The sequence below is a fragment of the Hylobates moloch genome, unplaced genomic scaffold, assembly GCF_009828535.3.
Source record: "Hylobates moloch isolate HMO894 unplaced genomic scaffold, HMol_V3 SCAFFOLD_14, whole genome shotgun sequence".
Taxonomy (NCBI): Eukaryota; Metazoa; Chordata; class Mammalia; order Primates; family Hylobatidae; genus Hylobates; species Hylobates moloch.
Window position 1 is genome coordinate 63,597,494 of NW_026652289.1, and position 17,361 is coordinate 63,614,854.

At 46.5% G+C, this 17,361-nt stretch overlaps 1 protein-coding gene and 1 non-coding gene across 2 annotated transcripts in view; one reads left to right on the forward strand and one right to left on the reverse strand.

The window, feature by feature from the left end:
• Nucleotides 1–17,361, forward strand: part of CILP (cartilage intermediate layer protein) — a 195,402-nt gene that overhangs the window by 147,532 nt on the left and 30,509 nt on the right. Inside the window, exon 2 of the mRNA XM_032175147.2 lies at nucleotides 11,448–11,530. The gene's annotated coding sequence lies outside the window, so the exon portion shown is untranslated. The remainder of the gene's footprint in view (nucleotides 1–11,447; nucleotides 11,531–17,361) is intronic.
• On the reverse strand, nucleotides 13,641–13,747 carry LOC116482853 (U6 spliceosomal RNA). Its single transcript, XR_004252101.1, has one exon. It is a non-coding gene; the product is annotated as a U6 spliceosomal RNA (small nuclear RNA).

Consider the following 17,361-nt stretch of genomic DNA (forward strand, 5'->3'; position numbering starts at 1 on the left):
GTGGAAATGCAAAGGACCTTGAATAGCCAAAACAATTTTTTAAAGTATTATACAATTAGATTACTGGCCCTAATTGATTTCAAGATTACAGACAGAGCTACAATAATCAAGACAGTGTGGTATTGATGTAAAGATAAACATATAGAACACTGAAAAAGAAAAGGCCATCCAGAAATAGATATATACACATATTATCAATTGATTTTTTATGAAGGTGACAAAGTACCTTTGGGGAAAAGATAGTATTTTCAACAAATGGTGCTAGAACAACTGGATATCTCGTGGCAAACAAAATGAACCTCTATCCTTACTTCACACCATACACAAAAATTAATCCAAGTGGGCCACAAATCTAAATACAAGAGCAAAAACTATACAACTTCGGCCGGGCACGGTGGCTCACGCTTGTAATCCCAGCACTTTGGGAGGCCGAGGCAGGCGGATCACGAGGTCAGGAGATTGAGACCATCCTGGCTAACACAGTGAAACCCCGTCTCTACTAAAAATACAAAAAAATTAGCCGGGCGTGGTGGCGGGCGCCTGTAGTCCCAGCTACTCGGAGAGGCTGAGGCAGGAGAATGGCGTGAACCCGGGAGGCGGAGCTTGCAGTGAGCCGAGACCGCACCACTGCACTCCAGCCTGGGCGACAGAGCGAGACTCCGTCTCAAAAAAAAAAACAAAAACTATACAACTTCTAGAAGAAGACGTAGGGGAAAATCTTTAAAACCTTAGGTCGGGCAAAACACTAATAATCAGTGAAAAGGTTTATAAACTTCATTAAAATTTAAAATTTTGCTCTCTAATGATACCACTAGAAAAACGAAAAGACAGCTATCGGTGGGAGAAAATATTTGCAAAACATATATCCAACAAAGGACTTGTATCTAGAATATATTTTTAAAAAAACTTCCTTATATACTTAGAATAGATGAAGAATAAATGATTTGTATCTAGAATACATAAAAATATATACACTCAATACAAAAAACTAATGTAAAAAATGAACAAAAATTTTCAATGGACACTTTGCTAAAGAAGATACACAAATTGCAAATAAGCACATGAAAGGATCCTCTTTGGTTATAAGAAATGTAAACTAAAACACAGTGAAATACCACTGCACACCCACTAAAAAAGCGAAAATTAAAAGACTGACCATATGAAGTGTTGGCAAGAATGTGAAACAACTATAACCAGTTCCACACTAGTGGTAGGAATGTATAAGCACTTTAGAAAACTGGCCGGGCATGGTGGTTCATGCTTGTAATCCCAGCACTTTGGGAGGCCAAGGTGAGCAGATCACCTGAGGTCAGGAGTTCAAGACCAGCCTGGCCAACATGGTGAAACCCCATCTCTACTAAAAACACAAAAATTAGCTGGGTGTGGTGGCACACGCCTGTAACCCCAGCTACTCGGGAGGCTGAGGCAGAAGAAACACTTGAACCTGGGAGGCGGAGGTTGCAGTGAGCTGAGATTGTGCCACCACTGCACTCCAGCCTAGGCAACAGAGTGAGACTCCATCTCAAAAAAACAAAAAAAAGTTTGGACGGGCATGATGGCTCATGCCCAATCTTTGGGATGGCTCAATCCCAATACTTTGGGAGGCTGAGGGGGGCAGATCACTTGAGGTCAGGAGTTCAAGACCAGCCTGGCCAACATGGCAAAACCCATCTCTACTAAAAAAATACAAAAAATTATCCAGGTGTGGTGGTGTGCGCCTGCAGTCCCAGCTACTTGGGAGGCTGAGGCACGAGAATTGCTTGAACACAGGAGGCAGAAGTTGCGGTGAGCCAAGACTGCACCACTGCACTCCAGCCTGGGCAACAGAGCGAGACTCTGTCTCAAAAAAATAAAAATAGAAACAGTTTGGCAATTTCTCAAAAAGCTAAACATACACCTACTACATGATCCAGTCACTTCTCTCCTAGGTATTTACCCAAGAAAAACGACAGCAGAAGCTCATACAAAGACCTATACATGAATGGTTACAGCAGCCTTGCATATAATAGCTAAAAACTGGACAGCCCAAATGTTCATCATCAAGTGAATGGGTAAAAAATTGTGGTATATTCATACAATGGAATACTTATTACTCAGCAATAAAAAAAATACTGATACAATGAACATGGATGAATTTCAAAATTATTAAGCCATATAAAAAAGAGCATATAGGCCAGGCACAGTGGCTTGCGCCTGTACTTGCAGCACTTTCGGAGGCTGAAGTGGGCGATTGATTTGAGTTCAGGAGTTTGAGACCAGCCTGGGCAACATGGTGAAACCCCATCCTACAAAAAGTACAAAAAAATTGGCCGGACGCGGTGGCTCACGCTTGTGATCCCAGCACTTTGGGAGGCGGAGGCGGGCGGATCATGAAGTCAGGGGTCATGGTGAAACCCCGTCTCTACTAAACACACACACACACACACACACACACACACACACACACACACACACACACACAAGCCAGGCGTGGTGGCGGGCGCCAAGCTACTTGAGAGGCTGAGGCAGGAGGGCAGGAGAATGGCGTGAACTATGGAGGTAGATCTTGCAGTGAGCCGAGATCGTGCCACTGCTCTCCAGCCCGGGCGACAGAGCGAGACCCTGTCTCAAAAAAAAGAAAAGAAAAGAAGAAAACTTTAGCCGAGCATGTCGTGGTGCATGCCTGTAGTCCCAGCTACTTGGGAGGCAGATGTAGGAGGATTGCTTGAGCCCAGGAGGTCAAGGCTGCAGTTGCAGTGAGCCGTGATCGCGCCATTGCACGCCAGCCTGGGTGACGGAGTGAGACCCTGTCTTTAAGAAAAAAAAAAAAAAAAAAAAAAGAGGCCAGACGTGGTGGCTCACACCTGTAATCCCAAAACTTTGGGAGGCCGAGGTGGGCGGATCATGAAGTCAGGAGATCGAGACCATCCTGGCTAACACAGTGAAACCCCATCTCTACTAAAAATACAAAAAATTAGCCGGGCGTGGTGGAAGGTGCCTGTAGTCCCAGCTACTCGGAGAGGCTGAGGCAGGAGAATGGCGTGAACCTGGGAGGCAGAGCTAGCAGTGAGCCGAGATTGCACCACTACACTCCAGCCTGGGCGACAGAGCGAGACTCTGCCTCAAAAAAAAAAAAAAAAGTACATACTATTTTCTATCACATAAAATTCAGAAGACGTAAACTAGTTGGTAATGACAGAAAGCAGATCAGTGATTGCCTGGGGATGGGAGGTGGGGAAGGAAAGCTGGATTTCAAAGGAGTGTGAGAAAACTTTCGGAGGTCATAGGTATAGTTCTGTTTCATTTTTTCTTTTTTCTTTTTTTTTTTTTTTAGGCAAAGTCTTACTCTGTTGCCACGCTGGAGTGCAGTGGCACAATCTCGGCTCACTGCAACTTCTGCCTCCCAGGTTCAAGTGAATCTCCTGCCTCAGCCTCCTGAGTTGCTGGGACTACAGGCACGAGCCACCATGCCCAGCTAATTTTTGTATTTTTAGTAGAGACCACGGTTTCACCATGTTGGCCAGTATGGTCTCGATCTCTTGACCTCGTGATCCGCCCGCCTCAGCCTTCCAAAGTGCTAGGATTACAGGCATGAGCCAGCGTGCCCGGCCTTCATTTTTTTCTTTGAGTCGGGATCTCACTTTGTCACCCAGGCTGGTGTGCAGTAGTGCAATCACAGTTCACTGCAGCCTCAAATTCCCAGGCTCAGAGAATCCTCCTGCCTCAGCCTCCCAAGTAGCTGGGACTACAGGCACATGCCATAACACCTGGCTAATTGGTTTTTATTTTTTGTAGAAATGGGGTCTCACTATGTTGCCTAGGCTGGTCTCAAACTCATGGTCTTAAGCAATGCTCCTGCCTCTGCCTCCTGAGTTGCCTGGATCACATAGATATGGTTGTTATCTTTATTATACTGATGCTTTCATGGATATACATCAAAACTTAGCAAATTGTACGCTTTAAGTGTGCAATTAATTGCATGTCAACTATACCTCAATAAAGGTATTCAAAAAACTGCAACCTGATCTAATTTGTTTCTTAAAAAATCACCCTGGCTGCTGTAAGAAGGGATGGAGGGGGATGAGAGTCGACATGGGAGTCATCAGGCAGCTGGCACAGTCACCTGAGTGAGAGATGCTGTGGCTGCAGTGATGGCAGTTCAGAGGGGAATGGACAGATTTGGGAGAGATTATAAGACCTAAGCAACAAGACAAGACTTGCTAGCAGTTTGGATAAACTGCATGAGGGAAATGGAGAAATCCAGGATAGCTATGACATTTCCAACTGGAGCATGGAGTGACTGGGGCAGCCTGGGCCAGGGACAGATGTGGTGGTGAGCATGGAACAAGAGTTCTCTTTTCATCTACCTCTGGGGATGGCTGGGCTCCAGGAGAAGGGTCTGGATGGAGATAAAATTTGAGGATATTAGCAAATAAATTTTTTTTTCTTTTGAGACAGAGTTTTTGCTCTTGTTGCTCAGGCTGGAGTGCAGTGGCACGATCTCGGCTCACTGCAGCCTCTGCCTCCTGGGTTCAAGCAATTCTCCTGCCTCAGTTTGGGACTACAGGCCCCACCATGCCCTGCTAATTTTTTTGTATTTTTAGTAAAGGTAGGGTTTCACCATGTTGGCCAGGCTGGTCTCAAAATCCTGACCTCAGGTGATCCACCTGCCTCGGCCTCCCAAAGTGCTAGGATTACAGGCATGAGCCACCGCGTCCAGCCAATAAATGGTATTTTAAAGCCAAGTGAATGGATGAGATCATGTAGGGATAGAGAATAGAGAAAAAAGTAGTCTGAGAACTGAGCCCAGGGCACCCCAACATTTAGAGGTCCCCTGAAGGAGAGGGAGCCTGTACAGCTCATCAGGAAGGAGCAGCTTGAGAAGTACCCAACTGCATTAATTTCCTGTGGCTGCTGTAACAAATTACCACAGACTGGGCGGCTTAGAACAACCAGAGATTTATTCTCTTACAGTTCTGGAGGCCAGAAGTTCAAGATCAGACCACTAGGCCAAAATCAAGGCATTGGCAGGGCTGTACTCCCTGTGGAGGCTCTAGGGGAGATGTTGTTCTTTGACCCTTCCAGCTCTGGCAGCTGTTGGCCTTCCTTGGCTTATAGCCACATCACTCCAATCTCCCTCTCTGTGGTCACACTGCTTCTTCCTCTTCTGTTCTAGTCAAATCTCCCTGTGCCTCACTTCTTATAAGACCCTAAGGACACATAGAATTTAGGGTCTACCCAGATAATCCAGGATGTCCTCCTCTTCTCAAAATCCTTAATTAGTTACATCCATGAAGACCCTTTTTCCAAATTTGGTTACATTCACAGGTTCTGGGAATTAGGATGTAGACACATCTTTTGGGACCACCTTTTAATCCATTACACCCACTGTCTGACAAATAAGGGGTGACTCACCGAGTAATGCAAAATGGCAGGACTTCCTGTGTCTGGGAGGAGGGACTGAGTAGGTTAAGTGTAGGGTGCTCAGCCTGAAATCTCAGACAAGGAGGTATAGGGCCAAGGCTGCAGCTGGTTTCAGCCTATGTGGGAGAGTCTCATGGGGAGGGGAGGAACTGCAGATAGGAGGTTCCCAGCCCTCCCAGGCCTGACTCAGCGTCTGGCTGGGGCCATCTACCCAGCAGCCAAAGTGATCTTTAAGTTGTAAATCTGTTCACATCACTCTCCAGTATGTGACCCTTCAACAGCTTTCCACACCTTTTTTCTTTTTTTTTTCTTTCTTTTTTTTTTTTTGTCGCCCAGGCTGGAGTGCAGTGGTGCAATCTCAGCTCACTGCAACCTCTGCCTCCAGGGTTCAAGTGATTCTCCTGCCTCAGCCTCCCGAGTAGCTGGGACTACAGGTGCCTGCCACCACGTCCGGCTAATTTTTTGTATTTTTAGTAGAGACGGGGTTTCACCATGTTGGCCAGGATGGTCTCGATATCTTGACCTCATGATCCGCCCACCTCGGCCTCTCAAAGTGCTGGGATTACAGGCATAAGCCACCGCACCCAGCCAGCTTCCCACAACTTTTATGCAGAAGACCAATACCATTACCCAGCCTACAGTGCCCAGGGGCCTGGCCCTAGCCCACCACTGCGGTCTTGTTTCATACTTCCTGTCCCTGCTAGCTGTCTCAAGACATACTAGCTGCCTCTCAGGCTGCTGTCTCTCCTACCCTAGGGCCTTGGCCTGGTGTCCCCTCAGCCTGGAAGGTTCTTGTTCAACCCACTTCACTGAGTTAACATCCAATGGTGTTCCAGATCTCAATCCAAATGTCTCTTCTGCAGAGAATGCTCTCTTGGTTCCCTGGTCTAGGTCATAAAAATGTGTGATATAAATTCTCATGGCTCCCTGGAATCATCTTCCATAGCACCATCAAAGTTCATAATTGTGTACCTATTTGTAATGTTATTTTATTAATGTTTAGCTCTACCACTAGACTGTAAGCACCACAGGGCATGGTTTGTAGTATTTACTGTTCTATTCTAAGTGCTTGACAAACAGAAAGGGGATGTGGTGGGTTTAAAACATGTCTGCAGGCTGGGCGCGGTGGCTCATGCCTGTAATCCCAGCACTTTGGGAGGCCAAGGCGGGTGGATCATGAGGTCACGAGATCGAGACCAGCCTGACCAACATGGTGAAACCCCGTCTCTACTAAAAACAGAAAAATTAGCTGGGGTTGGTGGCACGCGCCTGTAATCCCAGCTACTCGGGAGGCTGAGGTAGGAGAATTGCTTGAACCTGGGAAGCAGAGGTTGCAGTGAGCCAAGATCGCGCCACTGCACTCCAGCCTGGTGACGGAGCGAGACTCCGTCTCAAAAAAAACAAAAACAAAAAAACAAAAACAAAAACAAAAACATGTCTGCAGGGCTGGGCGCAGTGGTTCACGCCTGTAATCCCAGCACTTTGGGTGGCTGAGGTGGGTGAATCATCTGAGGTTAGGAGTTCGAGACCAGCTTGGCCAATATGGTGAAACCCTGTCTCTACTAAAAATACAAAAAAAGTAGCTGGGCATGGTGGCGCATGCCTGTAATCCCAGCCACTTGGGAGGCTGAGGCAGAAAAATCGCTTGAACCTGAGAGGCGGAGGTTGCAGTGAGCCGAGATCGTGCCACTGCACTCCAGCCTGGGCAACAGAGAGAGACCCAGTCTCAAAAAAAAAACAAAAAACAAAAAAAAAACCATATCTGCAATTTTTTTTTTTTAAGACAGGGTCTCACTCTGTTGCCCAGGCTGGAGTGAGGTGACGCCATCATGAATCAAAGGTAAGTTGAGCAATGAAATGGCTCACTGCCCCCTCAACTCCAGGCTCAGGTGATCCTCCCACCTCAGCCTCCTGAGTAGCTGGGACCACAGGCACGTACCACCATGCCCGGCTAATTTTTTTTTTTTTTTTTTTTTTTTGTAGAGATAGGGTTTCACCATGTTGCCCGGGCTGGTGTTGAACTCCTGGGCTCAAACAAACTGCCCACCTCATCCTCTCAAAGTGCTGGGATTACAGGTATGAGCCACCATGCCTGGCTGGCAAATTTTTTGACATCCTTTCCATCAAGAGGTAAAATCTAACTGACCTTCCTTTAAATATGGGCTGGTCTAATGACTTGTATCTAATTAACAGAATGTGGCAGAAATGCTGTGTGACATCCATGGCTAGGTTCTAAAAGGTAATATGGCTTCCTCCTGGCTCACTCTCTTTTTAAATTTTTATTTTATTTTATTTTTTATTAATTTTTTTGGGGGGGATGGAGTCTCTTTCTGTTGCCCAGGCTGGAGTGCAGTGGCGCCATCTCAGTTCACTGCAAGCTCTGCCTCCCAGGTTCATGCCATTCTCCTACCTCAACCTCCCGAGTAGCTGGGACTACAGGCGCCCACCACCACACCTGGCTAATTTTTTTTTTTTTTATATACTTTAAGTTCTAGGGTACAAGTGCACAACGTGCAGGTTTGTTACATATGTATACATGTACCATGTTGGTGTGCTGCACCCATTAACTGGTCATTTACATGAAGTATATCTCCTAATGCTATCCCTCTCCCCTCTCTTTTTTTTTTTTTTTTTTGTATTTTTAGTAGAGATGAGGTTTCACCATGTTAGCCAGGATGGTCTTGATCTCCTGACCTCATGATCCACCCGCCTTGGCCTCCCAAAGTGCTGGGATTACAGGCGTGAGTCACTGCACCCAGTCCCTTTTTAAATTTTTTAAAATCTCTTTTTGGATGCTCCCTTTCAGAACCCACCTGCCATGCTGTGAGGATACCCAGGCCACATAGAGAGAGTAAGGCCACATGTAGAGAGGCCACATGTAGGTGTTCCAGCCAAAAGCCCCACTGAAAACCAAGCCTGCAACCAGCATCAACTGCCAAACATGTGCTGAAGAGGCTGAGATGATTCCAGCACTTGTGGATGACTGCAGCCACATGAGAGACCCGGAGCAAGAGCTACCTAGCTGAGCCCAGTTACTCCCAGAATCATGAGAGAAATATGTAATTGATTATTATTACTATATAAGCCACTAAGTTTACATATGATATGTTATGCAGCAGTAGACAGCTGGACCAGGAGCCAATAAACACTGAATGAATAAACGTGGATAGCTCTGGTTGAAGGAACATTGCATGTGTTTTAGCTTTGTGAAAGGTTTAATTGACAACTCTCAGCTTCTCCCCCAAGAGGTCTTGGAGATTCTGGAAGCCCCGGTTCAGAAACTCAAGCTCACCCAAGGAGAGACTCCTGGAAACTCTTAGCTCAGGACAGGAAATGTGGAGAGGCTGTCAAAAGTTAGCTCTGAGCCTGATGCAGTGGCTCACACCTACAGGGAATCTCAGTGCTTTGGAGGCAGATGTGGGAGGATCTCTTGATGCCAGGAGTTCAAGACCAACCTGGGCAACATTCTTATTCTTGGGCCCATGGATAGTTTCAGGGGAGTAAAAGCATACAACATTTCATCTCTGTGTATGTGCATTTTCCTGAGGAGAAGTTATCCAAGCTCTGTTATCAGATTATCGAGTCTGTGTCCAAAAAATGTTAAGAACTGCTGATCTAGTCCAACTATCTCAATATCTACTTTAAGATACTAAGATACTTTATGGTACTAAAGTGGACTAAGTACCCTGAATAACCTTCTGAAAACAATTATGGATAAAAGAAAAAAGAATTTTTTTTAATGCACTAATGAGCTGGCAAGAAAGTAAGGAATACTCAGGCCAAAAAAGTCACGAATTCAAAGGCAAGTTGAGCAATGAAACTGACTTTTGCCTTTTGGACATTTTAATTTTATTTTTATTTTTTATTATCTAACCTATTCGCAATTTTAATTTTTTTTTTTAATTTTTGTGATATAGTCTTGCTCTGTCACCCACGCTGGAGTGTGGTGGCACAGTCTCGGCTCACTGCAACCTCCACCTCCAAGGCTCAAGGGATTCTCGTGCCTCAGCCACCTGAGTAGCTGGGACTACAGGCGCGTGCCAGCATGTCCCACTAATTTTCGTATTTTTAGTAGAGATGGGTTTTTGCCATGTTGGCCAGGTTGGTCTCGAACTGGCCTCTAGTGATCTGCCTGCCCTGGCCTCCCAAAGTACCGGGATTATAGGCATGAGCCACCGTGCCCAGCTCCTCTTAACAAGTTTTTTTGTTTGTTTGTTTGTTTATTTGTTTTTTGTTTTGTTTTGTTTGAGATGGAGTCTCGCTCTGTCACCCAGGTTGGAGTGCAGTGGCGTGATCTCGGCTCACTGCAAGCTCTGCCTCCTGAGTTGACACCATTCTCCTGCCTTAGCCTCCCTAGTAGCTGAGACTACAGACGCCCGGCTAATTTTTTTGTATTTGTAGTAGAGACAGGGTTTCACCATGTTAGCCAGGATGGTCTTGATCTCCTGACCTGGTGATCTGCCTGCCTCGGCCTCCCAAAGTGCTGGGATTATAGGCGTGAGCCACCGCACCCGGCCAACAGGTTTTTAAGTGTACAGTTCAGTATTAACTATAAGCACAATACTGTACAGCAACTCTCTAGAATTTATTCATCTTGCATGACTGAAACTTTATCATTTTACTTTTTTAAAATTTTAAACTTTTTAATTTTTTTTTTTTTTTTTTTGAGACAAGGTTTTGCTCTGTTGCCCAGGCTGGAGTGCAGTGGCACCACCATGTCCAACTGTTTTTTTGGTTTTGTTTTGTTTTGTTTTTTGTAGAGATGGGGCTCTCACTATGTTGGCTAGGCTGGTCTTGAACTTCTGGTTCTCACGTGATCCTCCCTCCTTAGCCTTCCAAAGTGCTGTAATTACAGGTGTGACCCACTGCACCCAGCCCATTATTTATTTATTTATTTATTTTTTCTTTTTGTGGAGAATGGGGTCTTGCTATGTTGTCCAGGCAGTTCTTGAACTCTTGGGCTCAAGCTAACCTTCTGCCTCTGCCTCCCTAAGTGTAGGGATTATAGGTGTGAGCCACTGAGCCTGGTCCAGTGAGTAATTTTTAACTCAGTAAACTTGAACTTGAATTTTCGTGGTCTCATGGGAGTGAGTGATTAGAGAGAACCAGTGGTGTGTTAGTAACTGGCTCTCCAACAAAACAAAGCACTGCTTTGTGTACAGTTCAGTATTAACTATAAGCACAATGTTGTACGCACATTTTTTAGTGTTTCAGTTTTTGTTGATTTCCATTAGGTAAATGTTCCCACCATAGATTTCAAGCTGTCAGTGGTACTAAGAACTGGCACGAAAAATATTTGGTTCTTGTGAGCTGATCGGAGCAAACTCCAATACACACTACTGAGAGAAACTCAGGGCTCCTCTAAGGTGGGAAGTCTAAAAAACCTAAAATTGGGACTTCAGTGAATGTGTGAACTAGATATAAACACCACTACCTCCCAACAGACTGAAAAGAAAAATGCCTATCTTAATTTCCCTATTCTTTTTTTTTTTCTTGAGACGGAGTCTCGCTCTGTCGCCCAGGCTGGAGTGCAGTGGCGCAATCTCGGCTCACTGCCAGGTTCACGCCATTCTCCTGCCTCAGCCTCTCGGAGTAGCTGGGACTACAGGCGCCCGCCACCACGCCCGGCTAATTTTTTGTTTTTTTTTTAGTAGAGACGGGGTTTCACCGTGGTCTCTATCTCCTGACCTCGTGATCTGCCTGCCTTGGCCTCCCAAAGTGCTGGGATTACAAGCGTGAGCCACCGCGCCCAGCCAATTTCCCTATTCTTAAGAGAAAAATACCACTCCCAAAGTGCTGGGATTACCAGTGTTGAGCCACCATGCCCATCCCCCTTGCCCTCTTTTGCTATGTGCTTTAGGAGGTAGGTGACAGTGTAGTCTAAACTGGCACAGCAGCTGGAGAACACAACTGTAGGTACAAACAATAGGCAAGAATTCATTGGCACTAAAAATTTTTAAAAATAATTATAAAATCAGTGAAAAGATATCTTAAAAGTAAGAAAAAATAATGACGATACAAACAAAAACTGTATTTGCCACCAGCAGGCAGAAATAAAAAGTGATCCTAGATGGAAAAAATGAGAGACAAGAAGGAACATGGAACAAAGAAAATGGTACATGTGTGGGTAAGTCTAAACAAACGTTGTATTAACATTAATAACAACGTCTTATGGGCTTAAAAACACAGGCCAGGCGTGGCGGCTCATGCCCGTAATCGCAGCACTTTGGGAGGCTGAGATGGGCAGATCACTTGAGGTCAGGAGTTTAAGACCAGCCTGGCCAACATGGTGAAACTCCATCTTTACTAAAAATACAAGTATTAGCTGCGAGTGGTGGTGCACCTGTAGTCCCAGCTACTCGGGAGGGCAAGGCACAAGAATCTCTTGAACCGGGGAGGCAGAAGTTGCAGTGAGCCAAGATCATGCCCCTGCACTTTAGCCTGGGTGACTCAGAGCGAAACTCTCAAAAAAAAAAAAAAAAGGTATAATTTGCAAACTACATAAGGAGAAAAATGAAATAAAGAATAATTAAGAAAGCCAAAAAGAATAGAAAAGGGAACCTTAGAAAAGGTGAGGAAAATACAAAACAATAGGATATACATAAATAAATAATGTGTGTGCGCACACATGCACATATCAGTATATTAATAAATGTAAATGGACTAAATGCCTCAGTTAAAAGACAAAGATTGCTAGACTAGACAAAGCAAATGAACCCAGTTATAAGCTGTTCACAAGAGGCATATCTAGGCTGGGCACGGTGGCTCACGCCTGTAATCCCAGCACTTTGGGAGGCTGAGGCAGGGAGATCACCTGATGTCAGGAGTTCGAGACTGGCCTGGCCAACATGGTGAAACCCATTCTCTACAAAAATATAAAAATTAGCCAGGCATAATGGCAGGTGCCTGTAATCCCAGTTACTCTGGAGGCTGAGGCAGGAAAATCACTTGACCCTGGGAGGCAGAGGTTGCAGTGAGCTGAGATGGCACCACTGCACTCCAGCCTGGGTGACAGAGCAAGACTCCACCCCAAAAAAAAAAAAAAAGGCATATCTAAATAAAACATAAGAATACAGAAAAGTTGAAAGTAAGAGGATGAAAAGAATCTGTCAAATACTAACCAAAGAAGATTGATATGTCTATATTAATTTTAGTCCACATAGACTTTAAGGCAAAAGCATTATGAGAGATAAAAGGGTCACTTCATAATGACAAAAGGTCCAAATCATCAGAAAGAACAATCCTACATTTATACCCACCTAATAACACAAATATATATAAAGCAAAAAAAAGGTAAGGAAAGCAAAATAAAAATAGGTAAATTCACAACACAGTGGAAGATGTTAGCACACTATTAAAGTAGTATAATTACTACTAATTTTTAGTAATTACTGATATATATATATTTTTTAAATTATTTTTTTAATTAGCTACTTGGGAGTCTAAGGTGGGAGGATCACTTGAGCCTGGGATTTTTGAGGCTGCAGTGAACTGGGTCATGCCACTGTACTCCAGCCTGGGCAACAGAGCAAGACTCCGTTCCAAAAAAAAAAAATCTAGCTGCTTTGTACTGTTCCTCTTCCCTATCCTGCTTCCCCTATTTCCTACTGGTTTCTCCTGGGACCATTTCTTTTTTTTTTTTTTTGGATGCAGAGTCTCACTCTGTCACCCAGACTGGAGTGCAGTGGTTTGATCTCAGCTCACTGCAACTTCTGCCTCCTGAGTTCAAGTGATTCTCTTGCCTCAGCATCCCGAGTAGCTGGGATTATAGGCACATGCCACCATGCCCGGCTAATTTTGTGTATTTTTAGTAGAGATGGGCTTTTGCCATGTTGGCCAGGCTGGTATAGAACTCCCGACTGGTCGGGCGCGGTGGCTCACGCTTGTAATCCCAGCACTTTGGGAGGCCGAGGCGGGCGGATCACAAGGTCAGGAGATCGAGACCACAGTGAAACCCCATCTCTACTAAAAATACAAAAAAAAAAAAAATTAGCCGGCTGTAGTGGCGGGCGCCTGTAGTCCCAGCTACTCCGAGAGGCTGAGGCAGGAGAATGGCGTGAACCTGGGAGGCGGAGCTTGCAGTGAGCCGAGACTGCGCCACTGCACTCCAGCCTGGGCGACAGAGCAAGACTCCATCTCAAAAAAAAAAAAAAAAAACTCCTGATCTCAGGTGATCCGCCCGCCTCGGCCTCCCGAAGTGCTGAGGTTACAGCACATGCCTAGCCTGTTTTTCTTATTAAAATATGGAATGCTTCACAAATTTGTATGTCATCCTTGTGCAGAGGCCATGCTAATCTTCTCTGTATCATTCCAGTTTTAGTATATGTGCTGCCAAAGTGATCACTGCCATTCGTTTTTTTAAATTCAAATGATTATACCTCCTCCAGGAAGCCTTCCCCGAGAGCCACCCTCAGAATGATGGACCAGAGGGGGCCCAAAACAGGTACTCCACATTAACCCATGCATGTTATTGTCCCTACATTTACCTTAGTGTTCTATAGTGACCATTCCATCTCCCCGACGATGGGGTAAATTTCTCAAAGGTACTTTGCTCTTTTTTTTTATTTTTTATTTTTTTTTGAGACACAGTTTTGCTCTTGTTGCCCAGGCTGGAGTGCAATGGCGAGATCTCGGCTCACCGCAGCCTCTGCCTCCCGGGTTCAAGCGATTCTCCTGCCTCAGCCTCCCGTGTAGCTGGGATTACAGGCACCCACCACCACGCCTGACTAATTTTCTATTTATAGTAGAGACGGGATTTCTCCATGTTGGTCAGGTTGGTCTTGAACTCCCAACCTCAGGTGATCCGCCCACCTTGACCTCCTAAAGTGCTGGGATTACAGGCACAAGCCACCGTGCCCGGCCTACTTTGTTGTTTTCTGTACCCCCAGCACCTAGCTCAGGGCCTGGCACATAGCAGAAGCTAAAAATATTTGTTTACTATCACAAAGAAGATGATGAAAAAAGAAAAACAAAACAAAACAAATTTGTAGGGGGCTGGGTGCAATGGCTCATGCTTGTAATCCCAGCACTTTGAGAGGCTGAGACCGGGGATTGCTTGAGCCCAGGAGTTTGAGACCAGCTTAGGTGAAGTAGCAAGACCCTGTCTCTACAAAAAATAATACTAAAAAAAATTAGCCAGGCATGGTGGTGTGCTTGTGGTCCCAGCTACTCTGGAGGCTAAGGTGGGAGGACTGCTTGGGCCCAGGAGGTTGAGGCTGCAGTGAACCGTGATCACACCACTGCACTCCAGCCTGGATGACAGAGCCAGACTCTTTCTCAAAAACAAAAAGATTTTTTTCAATTGTAGGATGAATCAGTGAATGCAGCTTACATGTGGTAGAGGCAGCTTTAATCCGCATTTGGCTACAAAGCCTGAGCATTACCAGGGACTGGGGGCAGACTTGTTGAGACTGAAGTTTTTTTCAGGCTCAGTAGTTCCCTGTTCCCGGCCTTGCTGAGGCTGTAGGTGCTTCTAAAGAGGCCACAGCCCAGCCCAGGGGACTTGAGTTCCCCTGTGCCCATACTTTTCAATGTACCCTCCTTTCAGTGTGCCCTCAGTTGGAAAAATGAGCCTGGGTGGCACTGTAACTACCCCAAGGTGGTGGGTTGTGCAAGCCTCCTGTCCTGGACTCCCCCTCATTTGGGGCTCAGTCTGGTGGCACTGCTGACCCTCCTCTCCTTCCTGCCTTCTGTGTGGTGCCCTGCACCATGCTCCCCATCACTCACTCCCTCTCCTTTCCACCTCTAGCCAGGAGCCTGGGACACAGGGCTGTGAGAAACCCTTTGAAGAATAATGTCTCCAGAAAGCTCCTGTTTCTCAACCATAGTTTGCCTGAGGAAAACAGCCGCTTCCTCCTGGGGCTGAAGTCTCCCACGGGAGTCTCTAGCCCTCAGGTCTGTTAAATAACCTTATTGAAGAACCTCAGGCCTGGGACACCTAGGGTTCTGGCCCTCTCCTGGGGGCCTGGCCTTTGGGTGAAGCTCCCCGAGACAGGCGCTGTGCCTCCCCTGGACAGAGGCTATTCTTTCCTCTGTGTAAGAACATGGCAACTCTGGGATATGGCACGGGGGCAGGTGGACACACTGGTCACGGTGAGAGACTGAGCATCTTCAGCCAGTGGGGCTCTCTGCTGCCTTTTCCCAAGGCGCCTGGCTCTCAGCTGTTTTCCTCCCTCTGGGCTGTGGAATTGTCTGCAGATCCTCTCTTCTCAAGAGGAGGAAAGGAGATGTTGGCTCTCTCCACGAAGCACCCAAACACCCTCTCCTCCCCCAGCACAGACAACTGGTTCTCTCCACATTTAACTTCCTTTTTTTTTTTTTTTTTGAGACGGAGTCTTGCTCTGTAGCCCAGGCTGGAGTGCAGTGGTGCGATCTCGACTCACTGCAACCTCCACCTCCCGGGTCCCGGTTCAAGCAATTCTCCTGCCTCAGCCTCCCAAGTAGCTGGGATTGCAGGTGCCCACGACCATGCCTGGCTAATTTTTTGTATTTTTAGTAGAGATGGGGTTTCACCATTTTTGGCCAGGCTGATCTCAAACTCCTGATCTCAGGTGATCCACCCACCTCGGCCTCCCAAAGTGCTGAGATTACAGGCATGAGCCACTGCGCCTGGCCCATGTTAAATTCTTTAGCAACTGCTGCCCTTTACCTTCAAGTGCAGTGAAGGAGATAAAAAGGGAACAAGGTGACCTTGACCCCACAACCCACTCTCCAGGATCTGGGGAGAGTGGGTGGGGAGAGCAGGCTGTTGGTCAGCTACAAGCCCAGATGCTCTCTGGAGAGGACCTAGCCTGCCCAGCAGAAGGGGTCAGCAGGGTAGGTGTGTCGGGTCCTGGCCTGGGACAGGGCTGGTGGCTCTAAGGCACCTGCTTGTGTGCAGGTGGGAATCCTGAAGTCACAGAACTCACCTGGAGGACCCCTCACTTCCCTTCAAAGTGCTTTCCCTCCACCACATTTCAGTGGGATTTCTGGCATCCCTGGGGTCATATTTTTGGGAAAATGAGTGCTATGATGCCCTTGATCATCAAAGCAGCAGCTGGCACCTGTACAGGTCACCTTAGAAAGTGCTTTCCCAAGCCGGGCGCAGTGGCTCATGCCTGTAATCCCAGCTCTTTGGGAGGCCAAGGTGGGCACATCACCTGAGGTCAGGAGTTCGAGACCAGCTGGGCCAACATGGTGAAACCCCCATCTCTACTAAAAATACAAAAATTAGCTGGGCGTGGTGGTGCATACCTCTAATCCCAGCTACTTGGGAGGCTGAGGCAGGAGAATTGCTTGAACCTGGGAGGTGGAAGTTGTAGGGAGCCAAGATTGTGCCACTGTACTCCAGCCTGGGCAACAGAGTGAGACTCCATCTCAAAAAAAATAAAAAAGAAAGTGCTTTCCCATCAAAGACTAGTTGTCAACTGTGGCTATGAGTGAGAATCACCTGGAGGGTTTTTGAAATATACCAACATCCAAGCCCTATCCCAGAGCAATTAAATCAGAATCTCTGAGCGGGGCATGGGTGTTTTTTAATGCTCCTCAAATAACCTGAATGTGCAGCATTAGAGCCCCACAAGGACCTTGAAAGCTAGATATTGTCATTATCCCCACTGTTCAGATGGGCCATGGGGGCTCAGAGAAGTGAAGCCACTTGGCCAAGGTCAGAGGGCAAGTGGAGGGCAGGGGCTGAGTCTCAGATGGAAGCAAGCAGGTGGCCCCTTGCTTTGTCACTGAGGATCCAGGCTTCCTGTGGGTCCAGGAGGCCTCGGGCAGGCCTGGGAACTCACTTCATTGGCTGGGAAGACATTTCTGCCACCTCTTTCTCCAGGGCTGGACTGTGGCTCCTCCAAGCCCCAGAATATGGGTGGGTCCAGAACCTCCACATCCAGCTTCCGGTTCCTCTCACTGGAAAGACACGCCCTTTGGTGAGGGGGAGGAAGCATTTTTGAGGTGAAATGTTGTATCCCAGCCAGG